At 42.0% G+C, this 19251-nt stretch overlaps 1 long non-coding RNA gene across 1 annotated transcript; it reads right to left on the minus strand.

Annotated features, from left to right (window-relative positions):
* Positions 1–57: 57 nt before the first annotated feature.
* LOC138414149 (uncharacterized) lies at positions 58–19246 on the minus strand. Its single transcript, XR_011246569.1, has 6 exons — positions 19108–19246; positions 13263–16240; positions 10911–11040; positions 8318–9221; positions 1454–1616; positions 58–332 (listed from the first exon to the last, which is right to left on the minus strand). It is a non-coding gene; the product is annotated as an uncharacterized lncRNA (long non-coding RNA).
* Positions 19247–19251: the final 5 nt, after the last annotated feature.

Consider the following 19251-nt stretch of genomic DNA (forward strand, 5'->3'; position numbering starts at 1 on the left):
CTAGAGGTTAAAGAATACATGGGTGTGGAAACTCAGCCAAATGCATGAACAAAAAGCACAGAGGCTTCTCCTTCCAGAGAGTCCTTGTCAAAACTCAAGGGCAGCGTAGAATTCTCTTCTCCCTGCACTCATCTGGCTAAATCCTATTCCTCTTTTAATCCTCAGTTTACCAAACTAGATTAGGTCAATTATAATATGACCTCAAGAACAGCTTATTCTTTCTCTTTGTAAAACTCACAATAGATTTTGGGTCTTCTTTTCTAGTTTGCAGACTGCAAGAAGCGAAGGCCAACGTTAGTCCTCTTCCCAGCCACATTCCAGGGATGAAACACCTGGTTAAGGATATGAGAGACATCAAAAATATATTGGAACAAATGAATGAATGTGTAGGAAAATTATTAAAAGCAAAGGCTATATAACCAAAAAAAGTTACTATAATGTAGACACAATTAGCAGCTCAAGAAGCGATGAGAAATATTAAATAAAGATGTGAATTAAGTTATTGTTCAGGTACATGGCTCAGAAATTCATTTTAACTGGCAAAATATAGACTGTGTATGATCTGATTCCTCAATGTTTCTATTAGTAGCTCTCAATGATGAACAGAGATTTTTAGGAACATACACATATTTTCTCAGAGTGGTAGTAGTATAGATAATAAGACCTAGATGCTTGGATACTGCAGTACTTTTAAGGAAGATATGTAGAGTGAAAATACCTTGAATATACATTTTCAAGGATGGACAGTAAACTTTATTTCTTACAGGCACAAAACATCCAAGCTGTTAACAGTGAAATTTCATTTCAGAGAGTGTCACTGACTTAGATCTTACAACTTTGTAAAGTGATCAGACACTGAAATCTATCTCTTTGGGGATGTGTTGTCCACCATAATGACTCTAGTTAACACTGAGTATGATAGATAGGAAAGCTGTTAAAAGAGTAGATTCTAGGAGAGCTTATCAAAAGGAAAAACAATTTTTTCTTTTTCTTCTATTTTAGAAGAATCAATCTTTCTCTCCCCACTCCCCTTTCTCCTTCCCTCTCTCCATCTTTTTTTTTTTTTTACATCTTTATTGGAGTATATCTCTCCAACTTTTGCTCTCTCTCTTTAAAGAGAAGTTGCTTAGGGAATAATTTGGGGATTATATGTATTTCTATGAAGTTGTGGTGGAAAAGAAATGATAACTAGATTTCCAGATATTTGCTTAGGGATTTAAAGCAATCTAATAATGCCCTCATCTTTGGAAGGGGTCCAAGAATTGTTGCATACTGAAAAGTTTTGTATTGACTCTGGCACTGGCCAAAACGGAGGAAATTCTCCATAGTCTGTCTCACCTACAGATTACAACTGAAAGCTCTGAACTGACCATAAAAAGTAACCATGTGAGGAATGTGAAAAATTAAAACTAGAAAGTGAAATGAGGAGAGAAGTTAAGACTTGAATAATTACCCACAGTGGAGGTGAGTTGGTAGAATTATTTTTCCTCTTCTCCTTCCTGGCATTGACTGAACTGAAGGAAGACTCAGTTCTCTGATCTGCACAGCATGCGCATGCAGCAAAAGCTCAAACGTAAACACCTGGTTTCTAGTCAGAGGACCAGGAAAAGAGGGTCCTGCAAACAGGAAAGTGTGAGAGGAGATCACTGTTTCTCTTTTCATCTTCTCTTTTTCTCTTCCAGTGCTGCCCCAAGATCAGCCACTGTCAAAAAGGTACAGTGAGTGGCAACAGTAAAATGGCAAATGGGGACGCTTTGTCCCAAGAGAGCCCTTTTTTCCTTTTTCCAGAGGAACTGCAGAAAGAGGCCCCTATTGTCCAAAGTGGGGTGTGTGCGTGAAATCTTCTTAAGTGTTTTCTATTGTTGCTTTGACTTGAGGACCACCACAGTCCTATAGGGGCTAGAAGGTGGTGTTAACTCTGGAAGAATCTCTGGTTTTCAAGGCTTGCTTATAAACGGTGTAAGGAGAAAGCAGAGAAGTCTTTAATCTGGGCTGGATTTTCCCCACCACTGGGACAATACCAACCTCCCTGCCCCCTGAGTGTTCTAAAAGATATGCCCTGTACCGTGAGGATTTTTCACTCTGGATAGTGGGAACTATTCCCAGCCCTGTGTGACCTGAGGTATTGCTCCATCTTCCCCTTTGGGGTGGTTCTTTCCTTGATCTTGGATATTTTCCTCACAAGCATTCACTGATCTGTACTCAGATGTAGGCTCCTGCTGTGGGAGCTCTCTGGAGCTCTCTCTGTGCAACTCTACCCTCAACTAGTACTCGATCCTGGGAACTCCAGCCACCTTGGTTTTACTGAACTTCCAACCCTGTCTCTTCAACTCGGGGAGACCACTGGGCTCTGTCTGGGTTCCCCCTCCCTGTGACAAGTCTAGAAATCTCCAGGCAGTAAAATGGGACTGTCACAAGGCTCCCTTCCTTTGGTCCCTAAGTCTACTCTCCTGTGATGCTTATTGTCAAATGTCTGAAAACTGTTGCCTTTATATGTCACATTTCTGGGTTGTCCTTGTTTAAGATAGAAGAGCAAATCCCATCCCTGTTACTTCATTTTTGCTCAAAAGAGAAGTCTGAGAGTAATTTATTAAATAACAGATTCAATTCTGTTAATGGATATCCAGCTATTCATTTTACTTACTTTTATCTTCAGTGGGCTTTAGTAGTGTGTATCTTCCAATGAATTTACCCATTTCATCTAGACTGTCAAGTTTATCAACATTGGCCTTTGCTAGATATTTGTTTTGCTGAATAAATGACGTATGCCAGGTTTTGATGATGTTGCGGTGGGGCCTTCCATTTGAGTTTCTGGAAACTAGATTCTAAGCCCTGGTTTCACTGTAAGCTGTGGGTCCCAGCAAAGGGTCATGTGGGATGAGTGTTCTTCCTCTATTCCACCCCCATGGCAGGAATTACCCACTGGAAAGAGAAGCTCTTCTGGATGGTTACTAAGCACTGATCTGACTTAGAAGAGGAGGAATCCCATGACCTTTGAGGCAAATATGTCAGTGCTGGGTCAAGAAGGAAGAGGGGTGAGAATTCCAGGATCATGGTCACTACGGTCCATCAGGACCCTGCCTTGCTAGGTGACTCCCAGGTTTAGATGTTCCCATTCAGGGGCTAAGGACCCCTGGCACTGGATCACCCAACCCTCGTGGGTCCAGTGTTTTAGAAGCCTGGAGTCAGGATTGCTTCAGTACTGCTAAGCACCACCCAGTGCTTTGGATAAGAGCTTTCCTTTGTTTTTGTTTTTTTGGGGGGCAGGGCTGCTAGGCATGTGGGATCGTAGTTCCCTGACCAGGGATTGAACGCACACCCCCTGCGGTGGAAGTGTGGATTCTTAACCACTGGATCGCTGGGAACGTCCAAGAGCTTTCCTAATTCCTTTGAGCACTTCTTAACCCTGGTAACACCTAAGCACTGCCCTATGCAGGAAGGAACTTAAAAGTCTCCCAACATCATGTATTGAACAACCTATCATTTCCTCACTGTGTGTTCTTGGTCTTGTCAAAGATTAGTTGACTGTATATGCACAGGTTAATTTCCTGGCTCTCAATCCTCATATGATGCTCTTTAATGAGACTATACTTAGATTTACTTAGCCGTTTCACCAGTAATGGAGTTGAGATTGGCCAGAGTTTCTTTTTTATTATTATTTTGGTGATTGTATATTATGCTGTTATGACCAATTTGTACCTGCCACATATAGCACTTGTTCTTGTCTAGATTATTCAATCAGGATTCTAAATATGTTCAACTTGAATTTCACTAGAGATTGATTTCCAAGAGAATTGTACCAATTTTTACTCCTGTAACATATTTTGGGTTCCTCTTGTCATCACCAGAGCTTAATGTTTTTTAAAAAATATTAATGTTATTAAAATAAAATATTAATAATATTATAAATGTTATTTTTAAAAATATCTGAAGGTAGTGATTGTGATTTTAATTTTTATTTCTCTGATTTCCTATGAGTTTGAGCATCTTTTTATGTATATCTGCCTTTCTTTCCTGTGAACTTATTCTTTGTCCTTCTGTGCTTGGGGTAGTGGGCTTATATTGGTCTTACAGATTTTCAGGTCTCTTGGTATATTCTGGTCACTTATCCTTTGCTAGTTTTATGGATTACAGTGTTTTTCCTAGCATTTCTCTTCCATTAAGATGACTTTTGATAACAGAAATGCTTAATGTTTATAGTTAATTGATCATTTTTCTTATTCAATTTGTGGTTTTTCTTTCTTTATTAGGAAATCACTGTGTAACAAAGGGTCAAAAAGGTTTTCTTTTAATATTCACTCCTTTTAAAATGATGAATTTGTCTTTCCCATTGAACTCAATCCACATGAAATTGATTTTCATGGATGGCATTAGGTAAATACCACAGCAGATTTATTGAGAAGTCTATTTTACACCCACATGCAATGCGTGCCTGTTCAGGCATAAATCAGACATTCATACATCAGGAGAGTTTGAGGCGTTCTCTTTGGTTCCTGTGGTCATTTTCTCCATCTTGTGCCAATGGGCCATGGCTTAATTGTTACAGCGTCCTGAGATCATAACATCTGCTACTGACATCTCAGAATATGTACTTGATATTTTGACCCAGGAAAGGACACTGCTTTAATATTGCTGATATCCATGTCTAGTGTAAAATTGCTGATATCCATGTCTAGTGTAAAATTTATATGTATACAGTAATCACTTAGAATCCTCTCATTTTAGGACTGTATTCCCAGAAATTTAAATAATCCAATAATGCATATATGATTACAAAGTCTTTTCTGACTAATCTTCTAGAAAGTAAATTGAACTCACTAATGTTTTACCTACTTGCATCTAGAGTATTTTTTGGCTATTGTTCATTTCCTGTATTTTCTAAACTAAAGAAAGGAAGTTTTCTTCTTTTTATAGTAAGCAAATCACTCAAAAAATATAACTGTGTATATCTTCCATGAAAATAATCTATTTTCCAAAATGTTTCACTAATTTTCTGAATCCCCAACATTCTCTTTAAAATCTTAAGCTCTCTCATTAAACTTCTTTCATTAAGAAGTACATAAACAACCCTTTTGGACCATTTAGTGTATAATATTGTGTAGGGAAGACTAGCTCCTTTGGCTGATTGGAGTTGCTCTGGGACTAACAGGAGGGATGTGGGAGGCCTGGGCTCTGCTTGTGAGGAGTATGTGTGTGCCTGCTGGCTCCCTTGGCAGGGCAGAAATGGCAGATTGAAAACTGCCCCAGCACGTGCCCAGCCTGAGCCTAGCGAACACTCCAGCCCCACGAAGCATACTTCACATCGCAGCTCTGCACTGGACCAAGGGCTGCCAGGGCCCGGCGAAGAGCTGGCTGTAGAACGCAGAGGCTTCTTGGACTGGGGAGGCATCTGAGCGGGGTGGGAGAGGCATTGCTGTAGTTTACCCAGCAGCACATCAGGAGAAGTCCTGATCTCTGACAGAGGCCAGACTGCCATAGCCCACTGCTCCGATACCTGCGGAAAGCTCACGTGAGCCCGACGGCTCCACAGCAGGGCAGGGGGTGGCAGAGGCTGGGGAGAGTGATCGACTGTCAGGGACAAGAAGACTCAGACCAGAGGGTGTCTCTGAGCAGAGCCAGGTCAGCCTGGTGCTTGCACAGGCCGCGCATCAGTCTAATGAATTATAATCTCAAAGAACTGAGTGACAAAAATTTGGTTTTCCTCTGGCTCTTTTCTTTCCTGGCTTTACTCCGGGACCAAAGAAAGTCCCCAGTCTCTGAACTGCACAGCAGGAGCTCACAGAAAAACTCCAAGAGACCCTCTCTTTCCCGTCAGAGGATCAGCAAAGAGGCCCCTGAAAACAGAAAGTGTGGAGGTGGGGAGTCTCATTTTTTCTTGTTTTCTCTCCCACCCCTGACCCAAGATCAGGCTCAGTCATGAAGCTGCGCTGTGTAGCAACAGCAAAATGGCAGAGTGGTGTCAGTGGCATGGGCACCAGTGGCCCTGGGAGAGCCCTTCCTTCAGGCCAGAGTAATTGGGAGAAGGGGTGTCTGTTACTTGAAGAGTGTGGGTGGAACCGCCTTTAATTTCTCTGTTATCTTTGCCTCTTTGTGCCACAGAAGGCATGGTTGCACAGGAGTGTAGAAGTGGGGTTAACTCTGGAACAAATCTTGACTTTCAAAGCGTGCTTTTAAACTGTTAGTGGGGAGAGAGAAGTCTTTAATCTGGGCTTGATTTCCCCACCAGAGGGGCAATCCCCTTCCACATCCTCTCCCCTATATCCCATGTAGTTCAAGGATTTCCCATTGTGAATGAGGAAACAACAACTATTCCCAGCCCTGTGTGAGATGCAGGATTGTTCTACTGGTTCTCTTTGGGGTCCTCTTTTCTTGACCTGGAATATTTCCTCACAAACATTAACTGACCGGCATTCAGCTGCAGACTCCACCTTTGGGGCCCTCTAGAGATGTCTGTCTCTGTCTGTCTCTGTCTCTCTGTGCAGCTTTACCCTCAAGCAGGCTTCAGTCCTGGGAACGCCAACCACCTTGACCTCCCTGAACTCACATCTACACTCAGGGTGCCCCCACCCTGTGTTGTGACCTAGAAATCTTCAGGCAGTAAGGTGGGTCTATCACTGGGTTTCCCTCATTTGTTTCCTCTTTCTCAGGGTTCACTGTCCTGTGCTGCCTATATAACATGTTGAAATCATCTCATCATACCACATATATTCAGAATTTTAAGTACAAAATAACATTCCTCCAAATTATTCCCATAAAATGTTTTCCAAAAATAACATTCCTACAAATCTGATTGTATGTCTTTTCTGAATAATTTTCAAGAAAGTAAATTAAATTCATTAGTTTTATACCTAACTACATATGGGATTTTTAAAATATTGTCTGCTTCCTGTATTTCCCCAGACCAAAAAAAAAAAAAAGTGTAGTTTAAGTAGTTAGCAATTCAAGAAATATTGAATATGTGTGTTGTCCACGAAAATAATCCATTATTCAAATTTATTTTTGGAATCCTCAACATTCTCTTTAAGAATTTAATCTTTGGGCTTCCCTGGTGGCGCAGTGGTTGGGAATCTGCCTGCCAATGCAGGGGACACGGGTTCGAGCCCTGGTCTAGGAGGATCCCACATGCCCCGGAGCAACTAAGCCCGTGCGCCACAACTCCTGAGCCTGCGCTCTAGAGCCCACGAGCCACATTTACTGAGCCCATGTGCCACAACTACTGAAGCCGGCGCGCCTAGAGCCCGTGCTCCGCAACAAGAGAAGCCACCGCAATGAGAAGCCCGTGCACCACAATGAAGAGTAGCCCCCGCTCCCTGCAACTAGAGAAAGCCCGCCCTCAGCAACGAAGACCCAACACAGCCATAAATAAGTAAATAAATAAATAAATTTATATATAAAAAAAAAGAATTGAGGACTGAATGAAGTGTCTGAGAGTGTGTCTTTGGTAATAAAGCTGAGAGTTAAAAAAAAAAGACCATTAAGTTGGAATCATACACACCACACATATATTTTTGTAACTACATCCAGCTCACAAAACAGGTGAGCAACCACAGCATATATTCTAGATAATGGGCCATGAGAGATGACTTTACTTTTAAAAAGATGGAACCAACAAAATTTATCTCATGGTATCTTCATATTAAATAGCAATAAAAGGAGGTTAAAGTAGAAAAAGCTTAAACGACAATAAAGTATTATTGATTTACTTCGACTGGGAAGGTCTTCTCAGATAGGGAGTTGCTGGGTATAGTCAGGTTCCTGATTTATCCCTCATTACATGTGGCCAGTGTTTATCAAAGGGCTGACAGGAAAACTGAAGGATCAAGCTGGGCACCTCCATATGAAGGAAATTTTAACAGTATTAAAAAACCTCACCTTTCCACTGTGATTATCAAGGAACACACAAACCCAACCCAGTATATAGGTTTCTCTATATACTGCCAACACTGGGGAAGTGGTCAAGAGACAGTCATGATTATCTTCCCACTCACATAAAAGAAGAAATATGTCCTCAGATTCAGTGTACCATTCTTTCTTACCTAGGAACCCTTACAGCAGCCTAGAGTCCCAAGAGTCACCCACATCCGGCTCCCAGTAATGGTTGCCAGAGTTCAAGTAATCCCCACTACATCAGTGATGCTTTTTTTTTTTTACTTTTGAGTAAATTTCAAACTTTTAGAAGATTATTTTTGAAAAGCCAGGTAAAGATGGAAAACATTCACATTTCCAACTACTTTCTCTTTAAAACAATAATAAATAAACATGAGTTTGCATTAGTAATAACCAAATGAGCATCAAAATTAGTAGGGTAGACACTTACGAACGTTCAAAATGTTTGGTAGGTTTCTCTAAGGTGACGATCTATGAAGGTGTGGTGGGAGGAAATGTGCTGCTTTCAGACCCTCAGTGAAGCTTTCACGTTGCCATTCAGTAGTAACTGGCCCACTTCTGACTCAGGCCAAGTTCTGTGCTGGTCGGTTTTCACTCTGTTCTCCACAACTGGCACGGAAACAGAAAAGTTTAACAGTTCATTTCTTTGGCACAATCCACACCCTGTCACAGTGGAGGTTTTGTCTCTTCAAGTCTTGTTTGGTGACCCCCACACACACACACATTCGAGTCATTACTATTCTAATCAACCAACCAAAGACACCACTTCCCCGCTCTCTAATTTCCACTAAAGGCCTTTGACATAATTTCTGACCCACCTTGCTAGGTTCTAACATTCTCAGCATGTGTGATTTCACTAGGAACTTCAAACACTGAAAGGCATTGAAACATTTCACTGAAATTTGCTTTTCCATCACAGTGTGACTGGGAACGTGCATTTTCTTTTATTTATTTATTTTATTATTTATTTTTGGCTGCATTGGGTCTTTGTTGCTGGGCGTGGGCTTTCTCTAGTTGTGGCGAGCGGGGGCTACTCTTTGTTGTGGTGCACGGGCTTCTCACTGTGGTGGCTTCACGTGGAGGAGCACAGGCTCTAAGTGCGCAGGCTTCAGTAGTTGTGGCACGTGGGCTCAGTAGTTGTGGCTCGCGGGCTCTAGAGTGCAGGCTCAGTAGTTGTGGTGCACGGGCTTAGTTGCTCCGTGGCATGTGGGATCTTCCCGGACCAGGGATCGAACCCGTGTCCCCTTCACTGGCAGGCGGATTCCCAACCACTGCACCACCAGGGAAGCCCTGGAACGTGCATTTTCAGACGCAGAAGACTGACTGATTGACAACTGTAAAACAAACAGACGCAGAAGGCACATGAGAGGCAGTGCAACACAACCAAAGCAGGATATTCCTTGTTTTTGATAAAGCAACCCTTTAGAATAGGAACTTTCTGGAGACACTGTGAAATGAATTTTCCTTGTAAAATTATCATCCATCTTCCACACGTTTGATGAATATATGCAATCTATCTACGATCCCCATATGTGACGGCTGCATCAGAAAAAAAATAATAATAAATAATAGTACCAGGTGCCGTTCCTGGGCCTTGTCCAAAGGCAGCCAGTGGAAGAGTCTATTTTATTCTCTTCTCCCCTCATTAAACAATAACAGCGGCAGAGGAGAGCATTTCGATTTGAACAAATGGCATCCAATACCTAACATGCGAAGCAACGCTTTCAAGCGTTAGATCCTAAGTGTCTGATGGTCCCAAGGGTCAGGAGGGCTTATTTTTCTGAAGACGGTTGGCAGCAGGATCCCCTGTAGTCACCATCCCAACGCTTAGGAGAATGCGTCATTATCCAGTCAACAACTGCGGGGGCGGGGGGGGGGGTCCTCTCAGCCGGGTTCTTCATCACCGCCTGGCGGAAGCTGTTATCCACATAGGACACCATCTGCCCCCGCGGCCCGGGACAGGGTGTCTCTGCGCCCTCGGCCGCCGCCTCCGCCCTGCGCGCTCTGCCCGCCCGCCTCGGCCCAATTAGTCAAACCTCGGCGGCAGCGGGTCGGCAGGGCGAGGGTCGCGCGGCGGCCGGCGGCCGGGAGCTCCTGCTTCCTCCGCCAACTTCGCTCCGCGCAGCCGGGAAGGCTCCCTCCGGACCCTGGTTCTACACGCCTCCCTGGCTGCTCTAGGGGACTGCGGCTGCGGCTCCTCCCGGCCCCAGCGGGCCGGAGTTATTTTTAGAGAGTTCGGCGAGAAGGTAGGGTGCGGGGGTGTGGGGCCTCCCGCTCCTCCGCGCGCAGGACCGCGCCCTCCTCTCCGGGGCTCACGCAGCCGCCTGGGGCCCCCGGGAAGCACTCTGGCACCGTGGCTGCCGTCTGAGGACCGGCTCACGTCCGGGCGCCGCGAAGTCGGGTCGCCTCGGCCGCCGTTCCCGCCGCGCCGAGGCTACGTCTACTGCGTCCGGCCAAGCCCTCCAACTGCTGCTGCCTCCCCTTGGTCCGCGCCGCCGCCTCCCCCAAGCGGCGCGCGTAGAGAGGCCAGAGCGCCGCCCCGCTGCGCCCTCGGCCCGCTGTTTCTCGGCAACTTTGCTCCCGGGCTGCAGGCGCGGGAGGGAAGAGGCCGCGGGCAGCTGGGTCCGGACTCCCGGCGGCGGGCGTCGCGCACAGCCCCCCGGAGAGTGTTTGGGAAGCGGCGACTCCCCTCCTCTTCCCCGCCTCCTTCTCCTCCTGCGCCTCTGTGCATCCCTGCCGCTGCTCGGGGAGCACATCAGTGATGTTTTATGATGTTTCACATACATTAAAATATTTAGGTCCTTATACCACGCGGAACCATACCGAATATTTTGTGATAACCTATAAGGGAAAAGAATATGAAAAATTATATATATATATATATATATATATATATATATATATATATATATATATGGCTGAATCACTTAGCTGTACACCTGAAACTAACACTGACATTGTAAATCACCTATACTTCAAGTAAAAAAATAATAATAATTCTTTCACAATACAGTGGACCATACCAAAAAAACATTTAGATCCTTCAGAATTCAAAGATACATCTTGATGGTCATGTCTACACGTCAAACTTCTCACGTTGTCAAACAGCTAGATAATTGTGATTGCTTATTTCTTTACTGAAGGAAATCGTCTCTGTGGGAAAAAAGAATATTCCAGTCAAAATCAGTTTTTAAATTCCTATAAAGGTTTCCTAACCAAGAGTCATCCACCTCTCCAACAGTTTTCCTTCTGTATATAAGAAAATCAGTTTTGTTGTGATGTTAGTTTCTTCCAAATAGCTTGGACATCTGGAGTTTCATTCAGTTTATAGCTCCAGGCGGTGTGTCCTAATTGGTCTGAAAAATCAATCAGTAATAGTACCAGCCAGTGATTGACTTAACAAAGGGTAGTTAATTAAGCTTTTCTACTTCCATTATTTCATTTAAGTGTCACAACCATTCTATCAGGATTTCTTGTTCAAAATTACCCTGCTGGTAAATGTGGGAGCCAGAAATCACACTTTTGACCAAATTAAAATCCACAAGTCATAAGTTTCCAAGATGAGACAAAATGCAAGCAACAAAATGCAAGCAAGAGTATCCTTGAAGACTCCTTGCCATGGCACCAATACTTCCTTTGTGAGAAAGCATACTTTTACCTCTAGAATATTTAGATTTAAACATAGAAATGTTTAGGTAACCAAATTAATTATTTATTATTCCATTAATTATTATTTCAAAATTGTGCTGTGTGATATTTAAGAGAATTTGGCCTATTCGATTAGACTTGATTCTAATATAAGCTCTATAATTGAGTAATTCAGTTAATCTTTTGGGTTTTAAATTGAAATTACTTGCTATATTTATATGCAGTTTTACTGAAATATGTAAAAGAAGTTAATATTCCCCATAATTATAAATTAATCTTTTTTAGACTTATAAGGATTAATTTTAAGTACTTGATAAGGTTTGTCAGGTGATTGAATTGCTTAAAAATTAACAGAATACATTAAATGCTGTTTAAAATGTTTGACAGTATTTAATTAACTGTGTAAAATAAGACTAAAATTATGAAAGGTCCCAGGGTTATTGTTAAAATTTACTTGATTTATTAATTGAATAAGATATATATACTGAAACTAAAGTTAAGAAAGAACAAGTTCTTTTTTAAATTTCAAACTTCAATCAACCAAATATAGATTATAAAAATTAAAAATTCTGAATAGTTTTTTTTTCTGTATAAACCTGCCCTTAAGGATATTCAAAACAATTTTTTAAATGTTACAATACAGATCCTCAAAGAGTTTAGTAAAGTGAAATGCTAGTTCCCCAATTAACACTTTCTCTTCCAGACCAGATGACATCACTTCTCTCAAACTGGCATTCCTTCTCAGTCTCCTTTGCCAGCTCCTCCTTTACCAGCCCTTTAAGTGTTGGACTGTCTCAAGGCTCTGCCTTTGGCCCTGTGCTCTCTTCTTTCTATAGCATCTCCTGAGGTGATTTCAAACTCTAAGTATGATCCATGCTCTGGTAGAAACTGCTCACCAAACACATTTCCTGTTTCCTAGGCATACAACTAGGCCAGAAGTTCTCAGTCTCCCTTGAAGTTAGGTAGGTCCACATTACTGTGTAAGAGTTAATAAAATATAGGAGGAAGTGATATATACCACTGCCAAGCCTAGCCTTTCAATACTTCCTACATAATCCTCTCTCTTCACTTCAATCATCTGACTGAATACACAAGACCTAGGAGAGATATCAGAGGCTCTAGGGGGTGGTATTGCCTCAAGATGGAAAGAGCATCCATTTCTGAATCATTACTTGGAGGAGTAACCAGCAATCAAGAATGCTCACTGGGGCCTTCCCTGGTGGCGCAGTGGTTGAGAGTCCGCCTGCTGATGCACGGGACATGCGTTCGTGCCCCGGTCCAGGAGGATCCCACATGCCGCGGAGCGGCTGGGCCCGTGAGCCATGGCCGCTGAGCCTGCGTGTCTGGAGCCTGTGCTGCGCAACGGGAGAGGCCACAACAGTGAGAGGCCCGCGTACCGCAAAAAAAAAAAAAAAAAAAAAGAATGCTCACTGGATTTTATAGATGTGAAAAATAAACTTCTATTTTGTTAAATCCTATAGATTTGTCACAGAAGTCAGTGTCACTAATATCACTGATCTTGATAGAATCCTCCATTTTTTCATGTTTTTTGTCAGCCTAGACTTCACTCCTGGGATCCAGAATTAAACATCCAATTGCTTAATTGAAATCTCCACCTGAGAGTCTATCAGGCCCACCAGTATTAGTCAGGGTTCCACAGAGAAACAGAACTGATAGGCTATATAGAGATATACAAAAGAGAAGATTTATTATAGGAACTGACTCACATGGTTACGGAGGCCAAGAAGTCCCACAGCCTGCTGCCTGAAAGCTGGAGAGCTAGGAGAGCTGATGGTATAATTCAGTCCTCAACCGAAGGCCCGAGAAGGGGCGTGGTAGGGGTGTGTCTCTCGTATAAGTCTTCAAGTCTGAAGGCCCAAGAACCACTTCCTCTGATGTCTGAGTGCAGGAAAAGATGAATGACCCAGCTCAAGAAGAGAGAGAGGAAACTCATCTTTCCTTCACCTGTTTGTCCTGTTAGGACCCCAATCACGTTGGTAAGGGCGAATCTTCTTTACTCAGTTTACTGAATCAGATGCTAATCTCTTCCAGAGACACCCTCACAGATACACCCAGAAATAATGTTCTACCAGCTCTCTGGGCATCCTTTAATCCAGTCAAGTTGATACATAAAAGTCACTTCACTACCACCCCCAGCACATTTACTGTCCACTCTCCAGCATCACCCCCACCTCCACCCAGCTTCCCTATCTGCCCTATCTGAATAAATGACACCATTCTCCATTGTTGTTCAGGATAAAAGCCTAAGGCGTTCTTTATCCATTTACCAAGGAAATATTTATTGAGTCTCCTATGCATCAGGAACTATGCCAGGTGCAGCAGATACAATAGTAAACAAAGTAAACCTGGTTGCTGTTCTCTCTTTTAGTCATATCCAACCACCACTAGGGTCCTCCTAAAAAATAAATGCGATCGTATCTGACTCTTGCTTGAAAATCTTTGCCTTTACTCTTTTTAACCGTTCAAAATAAAGTTGAATTGTTTTCATCAGGTTATGCACATTTTCCCAGGACCTTATACTAATCTATTCTTGCAGTGGACATCTACCTTGAAAACCTCATGCCTCTGGGTACAGTTAGTTGAATGAAGAAAAGATACCTGATTCCATTTAGCAGATGGTATTCTTTGCTGAGGTATTGAATTGTAGTTTGAAGTGGCTGGAAGTGTTACATATGTGACCAGTCAGCTTCTGCCTACCACATGGATACATTCACAGAGAACTGGGATTAACTAGAAAGTATAATAAAGCACGTGTCCAGAGAGGAGCAGAGATAGTATTAGAAATGGAGTACTCCCTTAATTCCTGACCTTGATCTTGATTCCAGGGTTTCTTGACACCCAGTGTCATTCCTACCCTTGGGTTCTATGAGATACTCTTGTGTCCTTGTAATAAACCCCTACCCCTTTGTCCATCCTCCCTTTTGCTTAAAATAATTTTAGTTTATTTTACTTGCAACACTGAATCTTGAATACTTAAGCTCTTCAACCTCATCTCTCCTTCAACTCTACTCTCCCATTCTCTAATCCCATCATCTATCATAAAAACTTATTACATAAAATTTCAAATGGTTTCTGAAACATTCTTGGCTGTTTTGTGGCATTAGGCTTTTATAAAATCTGTCTCGTGCCTCAAATGCCCATTACCACTTAGCTTTCTGGAAATGTTCTAGTTGTATATTAAGATTTTTCTCAAATATCACCTCTGCAGTTCACTTTTTCTGGATTTTGCCAAGAAGACGTTTTCATCTTCTGTGTTGCCATAGTACTCCATCTACACATCTGTTACAGCATAAAGGACATGAAATTACTATTGAGAGATTTTCTTCCACATTAGGCTAACTCAAGTGTAGGAATGGTCTTTAATTCTGAAAAGCATTTGGATTAGTTTCTGTATTCCTGATAGTATACGTGATGTATAGAAATGCTTTGTCTTTAAGCCAACTAAATAGAATACTTTAAAAATTAACTTTGTCAATACCATTGGAAGCAGAAAACTATCACACACTGATACATACATAGACATACATAAACATACAGGGAGGCAAAAACAAAGAACTTATGGTTCTAAAATTTTACCAAGAAGCAGATAGGGTAGGGGTCCCTAGAGGAGAACCGGACATGGGTTTCTTGACATAAGAAAAGCTATTTTTTGGCCTAAGCTATGTTGTGATCTAAGCCTGGCCACAATGCTTGTTCTTGAACAGGTCTCAGTAATTAATGATCTTAAAAGAACAAAATAATTCAGGAACAGATGACTGTTATCAGGCAACAGAAGTAACAATAACAAAGATAATAAATCAGTTGTAAAGACTCCCAGTTCCACAATGGTAAAGATTAACCTGAAGAACATTTTCGAGCTGTTTCACAGAAATCGGACGCCCTTGAGCACTCAACCACCAGATCAGGCGGAACCTAAGGAATGATGATGTTGACCCTGTCTGAATTCAATCAACTAGAGCTTGGACTCTGTCGAACTTTGCCCTAATTCTATACTGAATTCTCCTCTGCTCAAACCCCCTCATGAGAATGTATGTACACTTAGCTTAAAACTTCCCCAATGTTGCTCTGCAGGGAGACACTGCTGTGGGAAAGATCCCCGGTCCACTCCTTACTTGCTGCAAGTAATACAACCTTCCTTCTCCTGATCTTTGACTTGGTTGTGCAATTTGGCTGACACCCACCAGGGGGCGAAGCCAGCTTTTTAGTAATAGTATAATAATACAAACCCACAAGTTTAGAAAAGAGTGGTTGGATCCAAACTGTGTTTCTGGCAGATGCATAAGTTAAGTTTACCAGCTCAGATGGCACAAACTTTTTACTAATATTTGTGGAGAGTGTTAAGATTTTCCATTTTTTCATTTGATTAGTTTCCAAATAGGCTTTCCCCCTTTTTTTTCTTTTCTTTTCTTTTTTCTTTTTCCTCTGATAAGAATTATCTCTCTGAAGTTTCTGTTTCAAAGAGATGGCCCTCAGTTCCTAGAGAAGACCAGGTAGAACATTTACGTCTCGAAGATACAGGGAATGAATGCAAGTTTCTTCAAGAAGGACTTTTGATCCTAAATCCAGAATTTTACAATACTTACAAGTCTTTTGAGATGAATAGGGGATGTTTGGCGATTGGTAAAAAGATAGGTGAGCTTTTAATTGTTCTAGAGCTGCATTTCTGTTCTTGTAAAGACTTGATCTGTAAGAAAAATACAGTTGTTTTCAATTCCTCAAAAAATGGGTTGCAACCTAAACGACAATGAAGCTGACCTATCCATTCAACTACATTACCTTCAATTTTTTTAGGAAAATTAATAAACAGAAACCTCATTTAGAATGGAGTTGGGAGGCCAGAAGGGGGAGCGCTCATGCCCTACCACTTAATGTCAGTTGCAGACCCAACAGGAAGAAACTTACCTTTATGTCTCCAACAGGAAGAAGGTTACTACTTTACTGCCCAGCAGGAAAAAGAAAGAATTTCTCCTTGCTTGGACACAGACCAGCCAATGAGAAACTGTCACAGCTTAGCCAATGAAAACTTCCAGTTCCTATAATAGGACTCTCTGTTTATAACAACTCCTTCACTTCTCCCTTTCCTAGAAAAGAACTTTCCTCTCCTTTGTCCTCCAGACTTGCCTGTGGTTCACCACCATAAATTGTATGTCCCAAATTGCATTTTTTTTTCTGTTCTCAAATAAACTCATTTTGCTGGTAAAATAACTGGCTGTTTTATTGTGTAGGTCAACATTACTTGGTGTCAGAGAGTGGGATCCAGAGAAGACCCCCCAATAACTCTGAGGCTGGTTATTGGGGGTATTCTTTGGTGCTGGTACCCACAGAGCCCACTGAGCTCACTGGTTTCTTGAAGACCCTGGAGCTGTGCTCTTTTTGCATTTTAAAACTTTCCAGGCTTTATTCACGGGACCTGCTTTTTTTTTTTTTTTTGAAGGTTTTGTCCTTTCTGTTAAAGGCTCTATCTTTTTTCTGAATACTCATTTGGTACTTTGCACTGACTCTTTTGAAATTGGGCTGTTCCTACTGGAAACATGCTGCTAAGCCTTTGGTCAGATTCCTTTGGAACCAGCCTGTACCTATTGAAGTTGTGCAGTTTAGGACTTTTCTTTGCTTTTCTAGAGTAAAACCTCTAAGAAATGGCATCCAAGTTATCTAAAAGTTTTGAGCATGCCCCCTGTTTTCAGAAACCCCAGCTGGTTTTATAAATTAAAACCACAGTCCCTCCAGTCCGCAGTCACGCACATTTCTATCTAAGTGGACCTACTTAACCAAAAGTAATTTAGAACACTGATGCCCATTACAGGGAACTTTTTGAACTCCCCAAACTTACTTAAAATTGTATTGGACAGCCATGGCTTTAAAATTGTCAAAACTGAATGGGATACTTATGTCGATTGGTATTTTGAGGCTTTCAAGTGTTATCAGAAGTCTAAAATTTCTTCTCTGAAAAATACAATTTTTAAATAACTGAGGCAAACGAACAATTAACGAAAGACACAATGGCTTCTGAGGCTGCTCTTTCCCTCCCCCAACCTCCCAAGTCTTTTTATCCAGATGCGTGGGAGCCATCCTTGTGCTCAGGCCCCACCTCCAGCGCCATCTTTCTCCTTCTGTTCTGCACTGCCTCTACCTCCCCTATAACCTCTGCTTCTCCATTCCAACTCTCTCACCGAACTTCCCTGTTTTCCTAAAACTTTCCACACTCTCTCCTCCTCTGAACCTATCAGAACCTGCCCCTTTAAAGTTAAGTCTTCTGATGATACAAACAAACCTCAAGTTTTTTATGTTCCCTGGACTAAGGCCAAATTGTGAGCCACAGTTAAAGAGTTTCCTAACGTAACTAAGGATCACCCCCACCCCATAGGTTTGCTGAAGAATTCAACATCGTTATCAGACTTCCCAGCCTGGTTTTTCAGATCTATATCAGTTAGTTTACATGCTTGTTGGTGAGAGTCAGGCCAAACATTGGATGAAACTTGCCCAATGGGAACTCCCTGAAAGAGATTTAAAAAAACAAACTCCTAACTTTTGGCAAGAGGCTAGAACACTCGCTGTAGAACTCTACCCAGCACTTACAGTAGCTTTTCTTAAGCCTATTGATTGGAACAAAATTCAGGCTAGCACACCAAAATCTGATGAACCTTTTCATGGCTATTATAATCAACTTCAGATTTTTTTCAAAGAAAATCCTCATCTTCCTTCAGATGTTGAATCTACTTGTGTAGCCTTTAACTCTATGCTTGTTAACATTTTGAACTGGTGTCTTTCTTTTTCAGTTAAAAGGACCATGGTGGAATGAGAAACTATGTCCACTCCAGATTTAGTTAATTTGGCAAATCATCTCACTCGTACCCTAGATGAGTCATCTAAAAGAAAGACTGCTAAAATTCTTAATTTTCAACTCCAGCTAATGAAGGTTCCCAAACAAAACCAAAGCCCTTCTAATTTCTGCTATTAGTGCAAAGAGCCAGGACATTGGAAGAAAGATTGTCACCAACTTAAGTGCTTCAGGTGTCTTTAGCCCTCTAATCACCTTTTTCAATGTCCTCTTCATTCCCAATGGTCTAAAGGGATGCAAAAGATACTATCCTCTCAATATCCAGAGCCACTTGCACAGATCGGCAAAGGAAAAAATGGATTAGACAATTATCCTGAGAGCTGGCAATAGTGGTAGGACCCTAACTGCAAATATGGTACAATGCACGTTTCTGTTCAGCCATATCTAGCCACCAATAGGATGTAACCCACATTTATCTCCAGTCATATTTTAGGGGTCCACAACATGACAATTGTCAAGCCAAGTTCTCAGGACACAAAACAAAACAGACAAGAAGGTAATAGCTGTTCCTGGGAGAGAAAGCGCAGACAACCAATGAGTACCTGAAAGCAAATTCATGAGTCACAAGTCAAAGATCTAATTCTTACTTTTTTTTCTTTTGGCCTGGCAATCTGAATTTGGAAAGGAAGGAACAGCATGAAATTTACCTTCCTCTCTCTACCAAGCACCACAGATAGAGATCTGAGAGAACTGACTTTGGTAGGAATTCTCACCCTTTGCTGGCTTCTGCCATTTTGCCCAGGATCCCATTTGCAGGCTCTGGAACGAGTGGGGTGTCCCAGCAGGTCCCATCTTGGTCACCAGGAACTGTAGCAGAGGAAAAATAATTTTCCCAGTACCCTTTATGGTGAGTGCTT

Source organism: Delphinus delphis, chromosome 8, assembly GCF_949987515.2.
Source record: "Delphinus delphis chromosome 8, mDelDel1.2, whole genome shotgun sequence".
Classification (NCBI taxonomy): Eukaryota; Metazoa; Chordata; class Mammalia; order Artiodactyla; family Delphinidae; genus Delphinus; species Delphinus delphis.